General features: G+C 38.1%; 1 pseudogene; it reads left to right on the forward strand.

Annotated features, from left to right (window-relative positions):
• LOC128174709 (uncharacterized) overlaps positions 1 to 19,291 on the forward strand; it is a 115,746-nt pseudogene that overhangs the window by 11,682 nt on the left and 84,773 nt on the right.

The following is a 19,291-nucleotide window of genomic DNA, read 5'->3' on the forward strand; positions in this document are numbered from 1 at the left end:
ATTCCGTTTTACCTAGAGCTGCATTCGCTATATTCAAATCATCCATTTTTCCTGCCGTGTCTTTTTCCCACAGACTGCAAGCAGACATTTGAGAGTCTAAGGTTTCGGGTCTGTAAGAAAGTAATTTCTCTAAATAGGCTTTGTAAGGATAGGTATCTGTTCCTGGGGTAACGATTTTACCATTCAGAGTGAGATCGATTTCTGAGAACAAAGAATGTATGATGTTATTCACGGGAGTGGATATTCCATCTACTCCCGTTAAATTACCGCCATCGGCTTTCGTGAATTTACAAACTATTTGTAAATAAGTCTGTGAGAGATCTATGTATTCGTCTCCCTGCCCCTGAATATCGAATTCAATGGGAGCTGTATCGGAATTGAGAGTACTGGAAATGGGATCATATTCCATCCATTTCGATTCTTCCAAGGCTATGTTGGTGGGGGGAACCTGGAACAATTCTAAATTGTCCATCCCACACATGCATGACTCTCTGTGCATCATTTTTGAAGGTTAAAAAAGTGTGTGTGTGACTTTTGAATTAAGGTACTCGACTGTCTAGGGTGAGGGGTCTGACTCTCTTTTTATAGGGGGGCATTGGTCAGTCAAAAATATCCATGAGTCTTGCTTTTTTACCTGTTCCCACTTTTATTGTTCTTTTTCTTTTTTTAGTAGGGCCTCCTTTCGCTAGAATTGTTTTCTCTAAAATTTTTTCTGCTTTTTGAATGCCTTGTATGGCTCGGGCAACACCCGCTTCTTTGATATTTTTTCCTTTCAGGACATCTATGCCTGTTTTAGCAGCAGTCTGTATCGCTTGTTTAGTTCCTTCTTTAATGATTTTTTGAGCGCCTCTTTGAATTCCTCTTTTTATTCCTTTTTTAATTCCTCTTTTCATTAGGGCTTGAGTCCCCTTTTTAAATAATTTAGGGAGTTGTTTAATTCCTCCTTTGACTAGGTCAGTGACTACTCCTTGACCTCTTTGTTTTCTTCTTCTTCTTCTTGTCCCACTACCCCATTGATTTGGCATTAAGAGATTAACTTTTCGTTCAATAGCTGAGCCTAGCTTATTTTTTATCATTGGTATCACTTTACCACTAAGCAGTGAACCTATGATAGGAGATCCCATAAGGGGAAGTTTTTGTCTTAGAAGACTATCGGCTAAAGGAATAGCAATATTTTTAAGTCTATTACTACTCCTGACTCTTAAATTATGTAAAAGAGTATTTTTACTGGTGTTCAGGCCTTGAGTTAGGGCATCTCTGACTCCTACCCCACGCATAAAGGCATTTTTACTGACGTTAAAACCTTGTTTTAGGGCATCAGTCACGAAACCTTGTCCCGTTTGTTTGTTTGTTTTCTTTCTTATCAAACCTCCAACAAAATCTCCGAGGAGAGGTGCTAAGGCACTGGCCGCTACGTACCCTCCTATTTTAAGGAGAGTACCTAAGCCTCCGTGACCTTTTTGCCGTAATAATCCGCTATAAACATCCATCAAGACTGAAAAATATACTTAGTGATTTCTCTTTTTATATCATTTTGAATTAGGGTCTGTTTCTATATCTGTATCTTCTTGCTACTATTCTTCTTCTTCCTCTCCCTCGTTGAGGGAGTAATCTAGAAGAAATTTTAGAAAGTGCCATTCCTGCTACCGTGGGGGCAAGAGCACTCATTAGAGCTGGTATAAATTGTACAAATCCTCCTTTCTGACCCCTTCTTCTTCTTCGTCTATGTCTATAGGCCATGTTGATTGATAATGAGTTCAAATTGTAAATAACTCTCTATTTATATACTCTCAGTATCGTCTGATACATTCAATACACCAACTAAATATCAAAATTGTCGATAGTGTTAGAGTAACAATCAGAATCCACAGCTCCATGTTTAAAAGGCTTTTTTAAAATGAAGTTTTACCACCGTTCTTCCGCTTAAAAAAGGAAATACGGCTCCTAAAGGATTTCTGATCTGAATTTCAATCGTGTCAAAATGTTTCTTACTCAATTTCAAATATTCTACTCTTCTGGGTTCCCACACAAATTGGTATTGATCCCAACTTGGGGGGTAACTTGCGTGGATGGGGATCACTCTCAGCAATTTTAATTGATTAGATCCTACGATCTGGGGTTCTACGATGTCGCAGTAAATGAATAATTGTTTCAGGTTTACTGATAAGTCAAGGCTGTAACGAGGATGATAAGCCACGTTGATCCATTTGGTATGACCAAACCCTAACGCTTCATCTTTCTTTCCCTGAGGTTGATTGTACATTGTAGCTAAAGCAACAAATTTGCCAACGTCATGGTTACTTTCAAGGAAAAGAGCAGCATCATCAAATCCAAATTTATAAGCTAAGGAGATAGGAAAACGAATGGCAAAAAGGCATTCTTCACGTAATTTCCTTCCATTGATATGATACTCTAATCGGTCAAAAGTCTTGTCGTGAAACAACTGCAGATTATTGTTAGATAGTATTCTCTCTTCTATTTTTTCTGATTGTTTAGCTAATGCTTTTCTTGCCTCGTCTGCACTTAAATTCATTAACTGATCTTTTGTCAATCTTTGTTGTGGAACACCGCCACCACACTGTAGCCACAGTTTTCTAAACGTTCGTTGCAGACCCAGATTGATTTCATTAATCAGTTCGTCAACATTAGCATACTCTCCACTTTAAAAAAAAATTCTATGAATGGTCATTTTCGTATCCTCGGGTGGAATTTTTTTATTAGCATCGCTTTTCTTAAAATTATTATTATAAAAAGAGTCCTTCCAGTCGGTCATAGGCAAGATATTTTTCAGATTTACAGCCGTTAATTGTTCATCTCTAAATCGCTCAGTTTTGCCTTGGTCTGGATTCTCTATCAATTTTTCATATTTGTTTTCAAAGAGTACATCTACATAAGATTCCTTTTCTGAAATGTTTTCAACATTACCGGGATATTGAACTTCAGTGAGACCCACTTCCCATTCACCACTCGTTAAATCTACGGTTTGAGGTAATAACGTTTTAAATTGGGCCAGAGTATTTTCTGGAAATGTTTTATAGGACCCATCACTGGGTAAAGTCATGAAAAAACCTTCTCCTGCATCCATGATCAATTCAAAATGAATAAAAAAATAAAATTACAAGTTTATATATGAACAAATTTTAATTCAAACATACAACACAAATTCAGAAAAAGTTTTTTTTTTTTTTAACATTCACTTCGTATCCATGTCTTCATTTTTCTCTTCCATGACCCTCTCCATTTTCTGGGCGGCTTTTTCATCAATCTCGGGAAAATTCTTTTCTTCTTTTTGGACTGCGGGTTCAAAGGGAGGAAGATTTTCAAGGGGAAAAGGTTTTCTCATATACAGGTACTCGACAGGGTCACAACAATCCACATAAGAGTATCCAGCTCTTCTAAATTTTTTCAATTCCATTAAAGTTTTCCCCAGTCGGTTTCCCCATTTCGATTCGTACATGGTCCACATTGGGTCCTGACGGTAAAAGGCTGCTTTTATTTTGTACTTGTACTGGTTATACTGGGTTTTTCCAAAGACCAGAAAGTGTTTAGGCAATACGACTCTCTTGTACAAATAAGCCTGATCATGCTCTTCCATTAAATCACGCTCCTTTAAAAAATCTTTGTAACAGGCCCTCTTGGAAGGTAGCCATTCTCCCTTGTGAGAAGCCTTCTTGTCTGTTCTTCCGTGGTAGGCACATTCAATTTTCCAACGATATTGATATCTTCGACTCATTTTGGTCAGTATGCCGATAACAGCTCAGAGTGTTCTTTATATGGAGGTTTTTTCAAGGTTAAATGACGTCAATAAGGGACCCCCAGGTGTCAGGTGTTGTTTGTTGTTATTGTTAGGGTAGCTCATGTTTAGACTTGGGAGGGCTGGGACTGGGCATAATGTACCCCATGACCGAGCTAAGAATAACCATCCAGAAATCTCGATTCGTATCGTGTAAGGCTAACATTGCAATAGAGGCAATAATTAAAGTAATACAAATCAATAATTGAGCAAACAAGATAATTTCAGCTCTTGGTATTTTTCCACAGCATAGTTTCCAATGTTCTATTTTGGAAGAATGAGATCCGATTGGGGTATCCATGAATCAAAGCTGGAAGGATATCCCTTCCAACTCACTTTGACAAGAGAAATGGATTTTTTTCCGACTCGTCCCTTTTTATAGCCTAAAATTTCATCCACTTCATAGACTTCGTCTTTTTTAGTCACTCTCTGTAATTCAGATTCGTAAAAAGTGCCTTCTAATTCTTCTCCGTTAAAATCTTTTACCTTATATCTATAAGGTACAGATCCTGGATTAAACGAGATACTTTAAATATCTCTCGAGTCCAATTCGGTAAATAACCTTTTTCAAAGGTACGTTTAGCTTTACTGATTCTCACTCGATCTCCGTCTTTAAACTTAGGTTTTTTAAGACTTATTTTCTTATCGTACAATGTTTTCCACACTTCTAACACATTAGAGGAATTGACCTCAGCAGGAGCTCTCTTGATACTTCGATGGTAACTGTGATTATAAGCATATACTAAATCGGGTAAAATATCCACATAACGTCGAGTTTTTTGACGAGTGAAATACCGCCACATTCTTCCTTTCAGAGTACGTTGAAATCGTTCTACGATACTGGCTTTAGTTTCTGCATTTCGGGTAGTAAAAAAATGAATGGATTTAAAAGCACTTAATAATTCCTTGTTGGTAAATTCCCGTCCTTGATCTGATTGAATGCGAAGAGGTTGTCTGCCGTCTTGTTTAATAATTTCCTTTAATCCCCGAATCATTTCTTTTCCCGATTTCTGTTTTATGGGTACTACCCAGGCATATTTAGATAACACATCAATAGCACACAGTAAAAAAGTATAACCGTCATTGTCTTTTTTTAATTGAGAGACATCCGCTAAATCTAATTGCCATTGTTCGTCGATACCGGTCACTCTCGTTTGTCCTCTTATGAATTTTCTTTTTATGGGTTTATGCAGAGTATAAGCTTCTTGTTCTTTGAGCCATTTTCTAATTTCAGATAAAGAAATAGAATAGCCTTTGGCCCGTAATTGGCGATATAAAGACTGTACTCCGCCATACCCTGTTTTAGGATCATAATAAATATCTTCTAACACAGAATCTATATTCTCTTCTTTTTTTATTTTCTTAAGACGTCCCATGAGAGATTTTTTACTTTGGACGAGCGAGGGGTGGGTTGTATTGGAGATAACTCTTGACTTATACTCCTTTTTCTAGCTCTTTGCAATCTTTCTAGGGGAGATTCTCGAGGAGTATAACTAGAAGCATTTTGAAATCCAGTGTCATCATCCTCGTCCTCATCGTATTCTTATAGTGGAGCAAGGGCTCTAGGGGTACTGATTTTTCCAGGTCTTTCCATAGCTTTTATAACGTTAGGATTTACCAGATAATCTCTAGGGACTTTGGTTTCTTTCAAAGCTTGAGCAAATTCATCAGAACCTGGCAGTGCAGGTAACCTAGTACTAGATTTAGTTTTCATTGTATTGGTAACTAAATCTACAATATTAGAACCAGGAATGGGTTCTCCCCGATAACTAATTTCTCCATCGTCGTTCCATTTTATGACATTAGATTTTTTAAGGTGATCTAAAAGAAGCCCTGCTTTTCTTTGCATTTTATTAGAAACACTTCTGATTACTTGCTGATCCATTTCCCTGGTTTTAGGAATAGCAGCATCAGGGGCAGCAGCAGCACCATCAGCAGGGGCACCATCAGCAGGGGCAGCAGCAGCAGCAGCAGGGGTACGAATAGCAGCAGCGACAGAAGCAAGAGATTTTGTTGAATACGAGCTTGAGCTAAATAATTTTGATACCGGTATAATTGTTGCCCATACAAAGCTGCTTTTTCTTCAGGGGTCAAATCTGTTCTCGATTCAATCTGATCTAATTGTTGTCCTAACCCAATAGCAGCAGAAAATTCGGGAGGTTTAGGTAATTTACCTTTTAATTCCAATAACATACTCTCGGGAACCAATACCATTTTACGACTCATTTTGGTACAATTTGTAAAAGTTTCCTTAAAACTAAATTAAGAAGAGACCCTCCTTTTTGTTTCAACAACAATTGTCTTCTTTTTTTATTACTCTGAGGTTTGACTAGTTTTCTCAAGATGTGCTTCTTAGTAGAGAGTTCTCGCTTCTGAGAAGGGGACAAAGGAATTTTACCTTTTAATAGGTTATAAACAACCTCACAAATTTTATGAATGCAATCACCACTGCAATTTTTTAAGACTTCATTTCTTAATTTCCCTGAGGTTTCAGGAGACACTAAGACTTGAAACATAGGCATGTGAGGTCTCAACCGGCATTCACAAGACGTATTCTTCTTTTTCTTCTTCATATCTGAAGCCATGATGAAAAACTGATAAAAATCTCTTTTTTAAACGTCTTTTATAGGGAATTTTTTTTTATCTATTGAAAAAGGTACTGATAGAAGGAAGATGAGCAGTAGCCATATGACGATCGTAATTTTCTTTCAATCGGAATCCAACACCATCGTGAGGGCAAAAATATTTTAAACCTTTCAATCCTTTATTCACCGGATCAGGATCATAAACTTTCTCCCATGGTTTTTTTAACCCCGCAAAAGGATCTTTGGCTTTCTTCAATTTCAGAGAGGGTCTACGCTTAGGGCTAGAGGCAAAAGGCACTTCAGGAGATACAGGTCCCGTTAAAGGGGAGAAAGGAAGAAGGTGATCAAATAATGAGGGTGACGGAGCAGATCTTGTGGGGGTAGACGTCAATATATTGTCACTGGTTCTAGCAGCTCCTATGGGTCCTGTCATAGCCCTATCCATTATCTGAACGGCTTTATCGTCCATGTAGGGGAGAGTAGCATCTAAATCTTCATCTTGATAAGATACATTAGGGGTTACAAGACTTGCAGGGCTTCCAGGGGTGGGGTTCTGATAAGGCAATCTAACCATCAATTGCATCTTACCCCCAGGAGTTCTAGTTATTTTATCCAAAGGAATTTTAGGCATTCTTTTCTTAAAAGGAAATTTAACAATCAATTTCTCTCTCTTTCCCCTTTTCTTTTTCTTAGGCTCAGGAGGGGCTACCTCTTGATATTCATCTATCTGATCTATCTGATCTTGATTTTGACCTGTTTGATCTTGTCGATGTAAATCTACTTGCTCCTGAATCCAATCAGGTAAGTCTTTTCTCAGAGGAGCGGTTTTTACAAAATCTTTTATATTTAATTTCTGAGTTATTTTCTTCTTTGATTTACTCTTTGCTTTACTCTTTCTAGGTTTAGCAATTCTCTCTTTACTCAGATTCCATTTCAACAAGTGACGAATGATCACCCCACCTAAAAATCCAGCACCTCCTCGTTTCAAAATCGCTTTTAATCTATTATCATCATTGACATGTTTATTAGCAATGACGCTCAAATCTTCTCGATGTTTATCGATAAAACGTTGAGTTTGCTTATCGATAGGAATAGTCCCTTTCAGCAAATTCTTAGCCCCAATCAAAAACCATTTCAATAAAGTCTTACGACTTAACTCGATGATCTCTTGTCTCTTTCCTGGATCTTTTTCTCCCTGCAAAAGTTTCAGGAGTCTCAAAATTTTCTTTTGTCCTGCCATGGTGTTCCAAGTCAAAATGATATAAATCGTACGTCACCTTTTATTTATATTTCTCTTGGCATGTACACCACTAAATTCTCAAACATTTGACTTCTCAATCTCAATTCATCGGGAGTCTGTGGACTCAAATCTACTAACAGATACCCGTGAGGGATGCGTGTAGCATCTAAATAAGCCGACATTAAATTAGGCATATCTATTTGTCGACTCAAAACCGTGATTTGAGATTTGTCTCTGGGATTTTTAAACAACACCATGTAATGAGTATTCAAACTAATCGTCCGGTGTTGAACGGCTCGATCAAATACATTTTGAGTAATGTAAATCACACTGGTGTTACGGTGATGAGCTTTGCGAGTAAACCAATCGACAATAGATTCGATGGCTTTCCCTCCCATCATATCATCAAAAATTAAAAGGTGGCGTAGGCTAAAATCACTCACTAATTCCTCGTCGTTTTCTGGTATATCGCGAATAAACTTAACTTGGTCTTTTAAACTTTCATAGGCCGGTTGCCATTCTCGATAACACCAAACTATTCTGTCTGGGGGAGGGGAGATCCAATGTTTATTTAATATTAAGTTTTTTACAAATTCTGTTTTCCCCGATTTTGAAGGACCCGCTACCACCATAGTAAATTCGTGTTTCAATTGAAAAGGAGAGAGTGAATCGTAGGAATACATGATTGGGTATGAGGGAAATGTGACTGGTGTTTCATATTTTATTTCATATTTTGTTTCTATTGTACTGTACTAGATAGCATCTTTTCGAAAAATATGGGTGGCCCTGAAAAGGGCCGTTGGGGCTTTTCAGGGCCGTTGGGGCTAGATGTTATAGCCTGCCTGAAAACAGTTAGATGGTACTGCTGCTGGTCTCAAAGCTCTCCCCGGAATCTGCACATCGGGCATGGGTTGATGGATCGGTAGACCCCTACCACGCATATGCAGCAAACCCGCATCGTCCCACAGTTTTGGCAGCGAATCTGGAGATGCTCCCGCTCCCCGTAGCAGATCACACACTCTCCACTCAGTTCTTTCTCTGCCTTGACCGCCCAGCTTGGAATGATCGTGAGGTGGCTGCGGTCATCGATGGGGTGGCGCCCGTGCTGGTACAACTCCAGAAATATGTCTGGAGACGGGGTCCTCGATACCGGAACGGCAGGAAGAGGCGGAGACGGGGTCCTGGGAGGCTCAGGTGGAGACGGGGTCCTGGGAGGCTGCAGCGAAGGTCCCGGGAAGGTTCGCACCATGGGTGGATCAATGTTCGGGATAAAATCCCGGAACAGATTCCTGGCCCGAACAAAGGCGGACTCCTGGGATGGAATGAGTCCACGGGGCCTCGTATCCGCCAAAGGGTTACTGGGACGGGGTCTTCCTCGGTCAACAGGATAAGGCCCTCCTCTACCACGTCCGATAGCTCGGGGGGGGCGATGGGGGCGATGGCGCTCTCCTCCGGATTGGGGTCCTTTGAGGCTGCGGAGCGGGCTGGAGGGGCGGATTCGCCGGGGAAAAGGGCCCCGCTGGTCTCACTGGCTGATTGTCCGGGCAGGACACTTGCAAAGCGAACTGGTGGTCTTGGCGGGCCACAAAGTAAGACCGGTCGCAATGCAGCCGGTTCGGAGAAAATGGCGGCGGGGAGGGAGGCATCCTTTTCGTAGGCGTATCCGTCGGAGAATAGGGCTCCGACGGATCTGGACTGGCTGGCGACTCAATCACCGCTGGCTGTCTCACCGCTGGCTGGCTCACCGGAACGGCAATAATGGCTTGTCTGGGGCTGGCAATGTTAGGTGGCGGCGGTCTGGCTGGGGGCACAATAGCTGCCGGTCTAGTGGCATCAGGCATCCTCCGCTGGACGTTCTCCGGTAACTCACTCACCATGATGGGGTTGGGTCGGAAGAACTCTCCATCCGAGGGGTCCTGGGGATTCGCCTCATCCTCGAAAAGGTGTAGCGGCCGAAAACAGACCCGTTCGTAATGCTGCCGGACCGGGTTCCACTGGTAATCCCAGAGTTCTATCACTTGTCTGGTGAATAAGCGCGGGTAGCTATGGCTCACAGGTATGGTAGTAGTAGATTCCATCTTTAAGTGATAGCTGCAAATACTAGGTAACTAGTGAAGTGCGGGGATAGAAAACGCCACTATTTACGATAAGAAGGCGGAGCTTAACAAAAGGGGCGGAGTTTCAACCCAACTAAATGACAGTTGTCTAGGAAATCAGAGTTCACAATAGTTCAAGTACCTTGAAATCGACAGTTTCAGCACGCGCTGTGGCTGTGACGTCATATCATTGGTTTTAACTCTTTTGTACTCAAGATACACCATAGAGAAAAAAATTTTTTTTGGTAAATCAATTTTTATTAACATAATAACTCAAATAAAAAACACATTTTAACTCAGAACACAAAACATATTAATCAACTTCAACTTTTTAATCAAATGTCCAGGCACACTAAAAAGTTCGTAACCGTTGTAAGGAGTACGCCAAAACCAGGTATACAATTCATAGCGTTTTCTTAAAAGCGGATCAAGGAGATGGCTCATCTCTTCAATACGCCGTTCAAATCGAATCCGGTCTACTGCAGCGGTCATCCATTCGCTCGTCCGATCCTCGTTAGGAACTTCGTAAATTTTCAATTCAGGATCGAATCTTACTTTCTTTATTGGGTTTCTTGGGTTTCTTGTTTTAACACATCCACGTCCGGGACAATGGCTTCTTCGTCCATGGGCTGAGCGTCCTCGCTGTCGTCCTCTACAATCAAACATTGAGGCATGTCCAGATTTCTCTTTAGTTTCATGTAGGCAAACTCTAAAGCCGCAATTTTCATTTGATCGATCTGCCGAATTATGTGAGAACATTCTCGTCCTTTTGGGGTAAACATTCTCTTCATACAATTCCATTCCTGATATTCTTTTAGAGTCACCCCGGTTAATTTCTGCAGCAACCCTGGTTTGGCTCCCTCCGCAAACCAATAAATCGTCGGCAATCTTCCGGGATTCGGGTTTTCCGCGATCATTATCAGTACTTTCTGAAGCCATCTCAGGTTGTCGATTTGTTTGCTCATCTCCACGATCTGTTTCAACCTCTGTCGTTTCTCCCCGGTCGCCAACGCGTTCCATTTCGTCACCAACAAATACCCTTCAAAGGAAAACGAAGCAATATCAGACATCATAATTGCTCTAGTATCATTCTCTGATTTTTAAAATGATAAAAAAGCCCTCTATTATATACCCTCAGACAAACATGTTTACGAACTTTTTCTCAAGGCCACTACACACCTGCAGGTGTTTACGTCAAACTCACTGTTTTTTTAGGTCAAACAGCTGCAGAGATTTTAACAATAACAACTTCAGTCATGTAAACAACGAGGGTATATAAGACAGGCCTTTTTATTAAATAAAATCATTCTATAAAAATCATGAACTATGATCCATCTCTCTTGACCCAGTCTCAGGACACCGTAGCCTTAGAAATGGCTGCATACGATCAAGAGGATCCCTCATACATGAGCAAGGAAGACTTCGGAATTATAACTACCACTCAAGAAGGAATTCTGAATACCATGCAAGTCATGAGCAATGAAATTGCTAATCATACCGACGTCATCTTGAAAAAACTTCAAAAAGGAATTCTGGATGTCCTCGAAGTCATGACCAGTGAAATTAGTAATCATACCGATATCATCTCGCATAAAATTCAACAAATACAGCAAAAAAAAGGAGGAATGACTACCGTTTATAAATGCTACACCTGCGGAGAGGAAGGACACTTTTCACCCAAATGCCCTCACAAAGAAGAATATCAAAAGAAAAAAAAAACTAACAGCGCCGAAGAAATCAAACCAAAATTTACCTGCTTCACTTGCGGAGAACAAGGACATTATTCTACCAACTGTCCTGAAAAAGAGAACGTAAAACCACCACCAACTAAATCCAACGAATGCTTCAATTGCGGGGAAGAAGGACACTGGGCTAATAAATGCCCAAACGAAAAACAGAAAAAGAAAACAACAGCACAAAAAAGAAGCGCTTGCTATACTTGCGGAGAAACAGGCCATTGGACCAAGGACTGCCCAAAAATCGAAGAAGTCATTCAAACTTCGGACATAGAAGATAATGAACCACCCAAAAAAGCCATCAAAAAAGAGAGAAAAAAACCAACCAAAAAACCTAAAAAAGAAGACTGGGACGAGGAAATGAAAATCGAACAAAAAATACCGGGCCGAATGAAGAGAATCAACAATCAAAACATGTTCATTGAGGAACCCGACCTCGATTAAAAACCGAAATCTGTGAAAGAAAAGGATTATTCCTTCAATGTAAATACGTTTAATAACTTTAACTTTAACCGTTTATCATTATTTTCTTGTTCTAATTGCATGTTTTCATTCAATAAATTCGTTTTCACTTTATACTGCCTTTGTTTACCTTTATTCAGACGCCATTTTGGATTTGACCTAAATAATATTCGACGCCATTTTGGATTTGACCTCACTTGACCCCCCTATCTAGAGGCCTTATACTACTGATACATGTATATTTTTTTTGCATCTTGAGGAAATGATTATCTGGTCTTATTTAATGTGACTTTACAAATCGCTTCAAGTTAAAATTCTACATCTGTTGCCCTATTTATCCCTAAATATGTTTTTGCTTTTAATGTTACATGTCTGACTTTTATTTATAATGCTTCTTACATTGGATATAACTGTAAAGCTTGTTAATGTACCTTTATACTTAATTCAACGTATTTTAAAATATTTTGATCAGTACGTATTGGTTTTATTTCTGTTTAATTACTGTGGTGTCAATAAATTACATGTATGGTACATTTTGTTTTCTTTTAATAGAACATTAATTAGGGCATGGTTATTATTTACACAACAAAATATATTATATAACTTTTTTTTAATGGAGTCTTTTAGATTTGAAATAATTGAAGACAATTTGAAACCAGAACTTATTTTGATTGCTCTGTCCAGAAAATATAACATTTAAAATTGTGCAAACTAAAATATAAACAAATTAGAATTCAGTACAACCCGTCGCTAACCCGAAGCTTTTTAAAGCTGAACATCGCTCGTAAACAGGCACTGTCCGCCTTATTTCTTTTTCATCACTGCTGTCCCTACAACCCCTATATAAAGCACAGACCGCTAAACAGTTCAAAGTACTTCGCTGTAGAGGTCTCACCTGTGTGGATGTACATCCTCGCCGTCACAGGATGAACCTCTGCCATTCAGTCAACTGAATGTTGACTGAGAGGTTTGGAAAGATGACTGAATGACACAGCTGTGCCATTCAGTCACCTTTCAGTTACAATTCAGTCACCTTTCAGTTGACTGAATGGAAGAGGTTCATCCTGTGCGTGCTACTCGGTCGCAATGAAATTATCAAATTTTACACACAGGAGAATACTAACATCAAATTAATCGGTCAATTTATTATTTACAAATAGAATATGCACCTTAATAAGAAATAAATGCATTAAATCCAAAGACCACGAAAAGAATACAACTCGTCGGCCACGAGTTTCAGGTGTGCAATCGGGTGTTCCGAAATCGAAGGGTTTATATACAAGGTACTTGACATTGTGTGCCGGTGCCTATTTATGAGCGGCATTCAGTTTTAAAGTAAATCTGTGTGAAAAAATGTCACACTGACTTTGCAATATATTTTCTTTTTGACTTTGCAAATATCCATACTAGATAGAACTATCGGACGATATCATAGCATCATACTCTATCATTTCATTTGATACATTAATCCATTATTCTTTGAAGAATAAGGAATGTATTAATTTACTTAATTCCCGTATAAAATCGTAATTACGTTGATTTAATTCTCACATATGCCGTTGAAATCCCCTTTTCTTATTATATTTCATTCACTTTGGAACATGATAATTCAAAATTTATGAAGAATAAATCAGCAAAAAAAAAACCCCTAAAAAACTGACGCAAATAAAAAGTACACATTTCACCCATGTTCGCAAATATTGTAACACGCGAACCTAACTAAATATTGGATATGTGTGAATATCAGACTGTTTAAGAGTCTTAAACCCAACTCAATTACAAAACCAAACATATTTAAATCAATGTTGCATCAAATGATTTTAGTTAGTTATATTAAGAATTTTGTAAAATAACAAAGGTTAAGGCTGTTCTATTGTAATTTTAAAATCTGAGTTCAAACCTAGGAAAATATTCAGTGTGCATTAAAACTCCGGCTGATTTGTGCAAAATTGCTCACTAAATGAAGAGAGCACCAACTTTTGCATGTTTGTATATTTCAGTGTACTAAGCATAATAAACAATGGACCAACTCTCAAAAATCAATGTGGCCGCCATTTTCAGGATGGCCGCCATATATTTTATCGTTAATACCGAGCGCAGCGAGAGGCGGGCGAAGCCTGCCTCGCGAAGCGAGGATTAATGGTAACACGTATATATAAGAAAATCAGTGAAAAATGAAAGTTGAATCAGGGGTACTAAGGCCCAAAAAGTTTTCTTCCAGCCATGGGCGCCGCCATATTGGCCGCCATTTGGTTTTTAAAAAGTTAGTTCGATCATTGATTGACTGGTAGTTATCGATGTTTATTGCCCCTAAACTCGATTTAATAAGTTCCAATGTTTCAATAGAAGGTAATTTGAATTAAAAGAAATTAAAAAAGAAAACAAATAAGTTTTAATAGTGCTTCAATCAAGAAACACGACTTGTTCTATGTATGTCTTATCAAATTATCAGATGGAAAATGAAAACATTAACGCCAAGGAACTGATCTTTAAGATTCTGAATTAAGTATTCAATTTTATTACATTGGCATTCATGTGAATTAAATTGATGAACAATGAAAGAAGAATTTAAAAAAAATTCCGAATCACGTAAGTCTCTTCGGCTATTTCCGAAGACGTTTTACGTCTGAAATATGACGTCATAATGTAGACTGAGCACGCGACATTTAGTTTAACTCTGACGAATGATTTGAGAAGGCAATCATGCTGGCGGATCCTACTGTGTGCGTTTTAACGAGACCGAGTACAGAACGAGTACGCACGCTTTCGCGCAGCGTTTCATTTGTATTGTGACGTCATCTTTCTGCTTGGTTGACGCCATGGCGTGATAGTTTCAACTGCAGATATTTAGCGAAAATTGTTGAAAATAGCTCGTATGATGCGTAAAAATAATGTTATATTGTGGGATCAACATAAATGTCTCGAAGTATAAGCTATATTTGGGCTCGGGTCGAAAACGTGAAGAGGGTTCAGCAAGCCTAGCCCTCTGTCACGTTTTCTTAACCCGCCTAAATATAGCTTAATTCATATTTTTCAAGACAGTAGCCATGTATTTTATATTAATGACCCTTTATATGTGATGTTATATATTTTTTTATTACTTAAATATGTTTGAATGTTTTAATAATACTGTATAGATCACCTTTTCCGCCTTTGTAAAATAAAAAACAACCATTATCTGACGACTCTGGGAAATTGGGCATACAAAAATCAACTTTGATAAGACCCCTGGAACAAACCAGGAGGTAAAAGGTTTTTTTAATTTGACCATTTGATGCCTTTTAGCAAGTTTTGAAAAAATTTAAAAAATATGCAAAATTGATACATTTCAAGCAAAATCCCATAGGGTCCTATGTTAAAGATTAACAAACTTTGAGATGACCCCCTAAACAAACGGTATGGTAAATGTCTTATTTTTTAATCTTAAAATAATAATTATATCAGTAGAAATTAATGTAAAAAGTTTCATCCAAAAATCTAGGGCAGAACAAATTAGACCCGGCCTCGTTAAATAGATTTTATTATACAAAAATCAAACTGCAATGTGTTCAATCTGCGCTCGGTCCAAATGTCACACCGTTTACATATTAACTTTGTTTAAAAGAACAACTTTTTTTGATCCTATGAGTTCAAATTTTACACAGTTGATAGGTTGTGGATGCTTTAAAAGACGATCTAACATTCCAAATAAAAAGAATATTAATATGGCCGCCATATTTAAAATGGCTGCCAAGTAGATTAATTATCTGTTACATCTCCGGGTTTTTTTTCAAACAATATTACTTTTGATAATAATTCAAAATTCAATAAAATTTATTAATTTTTATTAAATTTGGACCCTTAATTAATAGTTAAATTTGATCTTTCAATATGATTATCAGGTTTTGAAGGCAGTTTTACCAACCAATCAGGAAAACGCACGTGTGCCACTAGTTGATATCAAAGTGGATTAGATGAGCAAATGATTAAGCACAGAACGGGTCACCAAAGCATAAGTTGAGTCCGTAAATACAGAGAGAGTCCAAAGAGCAACTGAAGGATGTAAGCAACATTTTAAATCCTCCATCGAAAAAAAAAGAAAACTGAAACCGATAACAATTTATTTAACCTTGTAACAGTTACTCCTTCATGCGACAGTGTGCCCATTCCTTCTATCAACAAAGAAAATGTTTCTGTTCCTTCATCAAGTTCATGCAACAAATCTTACTCAAATTGCAACTTTACCCTGTAGGGCCCTCAACTCTTGCATCACTGATGGCAAATGAGTTTATTAACTCCAAAAGATGTGTTATTTGTTTTTGTATGTGTTCTAGTTGTACATGAATCTTCTTTCAAAACAAAATAAAGGTTTGTTCTTTTTCTGTGTGTTTTTATTTTCATGATATGCAGTTATCCCATATAGGATAACTGCAATGTGTAAAGGTTTTACTGATTTATTAACAAGTGCCTTTAACATAGGGGCAACGGAAGCATCATAGGTCAATATGTTTACCGTAAATGTGGAAATTTTTACGTCGATTAATGTTTGCGAATCTGAGTCAAAAAGCTATAGATTAATTTTTACGTTTTAAATTTTTGCGAATTTTCATCTGCGCTAAAAATAAAAAGCACTCAAATATTAATTTTCACACATATTGACATGCACACTGTTAGCTAACCTTCGGATATCGTATATTTCTGCCGCCTCTATAAATACTACAACTATAAAATCAATTTGATCTCTAGGCATGATTGATGGTCGGTTTTTTTATTTTAACCAACAAGCACGGTCCTAACGAATGTGGCGACAATACTTTTGTGAATATATTGACGTCCATTTTGAAATGGTAGCAATTTCTGAAACCAAGTCCTGAACTTTATTGTCTAGGCTTTCTCCTAACATTAGCGGCCGACTCCGTTTTTTCCTCGGGAGCTCTTCGATCTCCAGATTTAACTTTCTTTTACGAGCAGAAACGTGTGTTTTTCTTAGATAGCGAACGGTGGATTCTTTTAAGTTAAATTCTCCAAAATGCTTCAAGGTTTAGGAGTACCGTTTTCGTTTGCAAATTCCGCCACTTTTGCTCGCATTTCTTCTCCAAGGACGGTGTAATTTCCTCGTTTTTTCTTGGGGGTTTCACTGTTTTTGTACACATCGTTAACGAGTTTCCGAGCAATGGAGTTGTCATTCTCTGTGTTTAAAAGTACTGGTCTGTCTTTTTAAAAAAAAATAAATTTAGACAGACATGCTGCCAGCTAATCGAAGATACCAATGGTGAGTGAAGCCTTTCTCCACACGCGGGTTGTAGGGTGTAATAACCGGGTTATGTAAACAGGCGTTTTTTAAATGACCACTACTTACGGACACCTGTTCATTGCCTTCGGCAAAATTTTTACTTACATTTTTTTTTGTTGATTATTTTTTTGGAAAAAAAAAATTTGCGAATGCAGAGCACGCGCAAATTTGCTAAAATTTTATCTACGGTAAAAATTTCCAGATTTATGGTATACACAAAATTTTTCACTTAAAAGATATATATATATGATGGAAAGTTAACTGAAAAACATTTAATTGTAATTATTGCACATTTAATTTATCCTGGAATCAAGCCCATTAGTGTCCCATGTAAGGTCTACCAGGGGGTTAGGGTACATGTATAAATCCCTCACTAGAGATAAAACACATACTGGCATTATTTCTCTGTGTCCATACAGAGCTTTCTACTTCATCACGATTATAATTTTCAGGTTTTTCCGCTTGATATCTGGGATAGTTCCATGCATATCTACGAGACATCATAGTCCAAAACTATTTGTACTTTTTGTTTTCCTAATAGCAGAATTCCTTGTATGTGGTGGTCACCATTACCGAGCCACTTCACGCATGGATAGCAGAATGAATATCTACATTCCTTGTCATTGATCTCTGGCATTGCATCATCGCTCCCATGTCCAGGATCACCACCTGCTGCTTGCTGCTCGATGATGTCAAGATTGTGGAAGCACTTACTTTCTGACTAACTCTTATCTCTAAATCTGTATTGTCTTCTACCCAGTTGTTAAAAACAACACGCAAGTCAAAATCCCATTAACTGTGTGAAAATAGAGCTCGGATGGAATAAGGTTCGACTCCTGTAATGTTTAAACAAACTTGCCTTCTAGGTTGTGACATTGACATGGTAAAGCAAAGAAAAAAAGAAGAATGTTCCATTCACTGATGATTTCATGTAGAATGGCCAGACTGATTCCAAGACAGACTGGGTCTGGACGAATTACAGACGTTTAGGCCCAAGCTAATTAGATGTTTAGGCCTCAAGATACCTAACACCTCGTCCAATTTAACTCATTTAAACTCTTCAAAATTTTCAATCTCACCTTTCAAATACTCTTTAAAAATCCTTGCTTCACCCATGCTTACCTACAATGTTTTGTTGCTATTCCATTTTTAATGTTTTCTCCCTTTTCTCTGCAGAGATTTGAGCAAAGGTTCTGCTGCAGACAAAACAATGTGACGTCAATATTCTAAGGGCAACTACTCTAAGTTTAAAGAATTTCAAAGGGCAACTACTCCAAATACTTTAAGAACTTACGGCATGCGGTTTATGTATTAAATACTATGAAATGTCGAAATGAGTAAGCGAGGCGTTGACCAATGACGGCCATATTGCCTAATATTAATTCTCACAGAACAAATATAGAGATATATGAGGCAATCACGTGCTATGTTTAAACCAATGAAAATGTGACATTTCAGTCCAAGGGAAAACAATATATTGTAGAATAAACATAAATTTCCCGAAATATAAGCTATATTTGGGCTCAGGTCGAACATGTGAAAAGGGTTCAGCAATCATAGCCCTCTGTCACGTGTCCTTAACCCGGCTAAATATAGCTTAATTAATTCATATATATCAAGACAGTGACAATGTATTTTATATAAATGACCATTAATATGTGATGTTATATATAGTAAAGTGCAAAGAAATCCGGATTTTATTTTCTAGACCTTATGCATGCATAATATTTAAAGCAGATAATCTCTTTTAAAACATTTTCACATAGACAAATGAATAGGATGCTTTTAGAGTTATTCCCCGTGTATCTATGTGATCTCACGTGATGACGCTTTCAGCAGACGATAAGATTCCGGGCTTCAGTGATGTCAGAAATTGACAACAGAAAACGTCTTCTTAATCTTTATGAAAGCGGAATCACTTCGGCACAAAAAACGGTGTGAAATAACAAACATACAAAGGACTACAGTGTATGACAATTTGAAAAGATTTCGTGAAGGGAAGTCCGAGATACGGTGTCCTGGATCTGGCAGAAAGAAAATTTTTGACGTGAATGACAACAGACAGGTTGCACAACTTGCTGCTTCTCATCCGCGATGGTCAGCACAG

Source organism: Crassostrea angulata, chromosome 2, assembly GCF_025612915.1.
Source record: "Crassostrea angulata isolate pt1a10 chromosome 2, ASM2561291v2, whole genome shotgun sequence".
In the NCBI taxonomy this organism is placed as follows: Eukaryota; Metazoa; Mollusca; class Bivalvia; order Ostreida; family Ostreidae; genus Magallana; species Magallana angulata.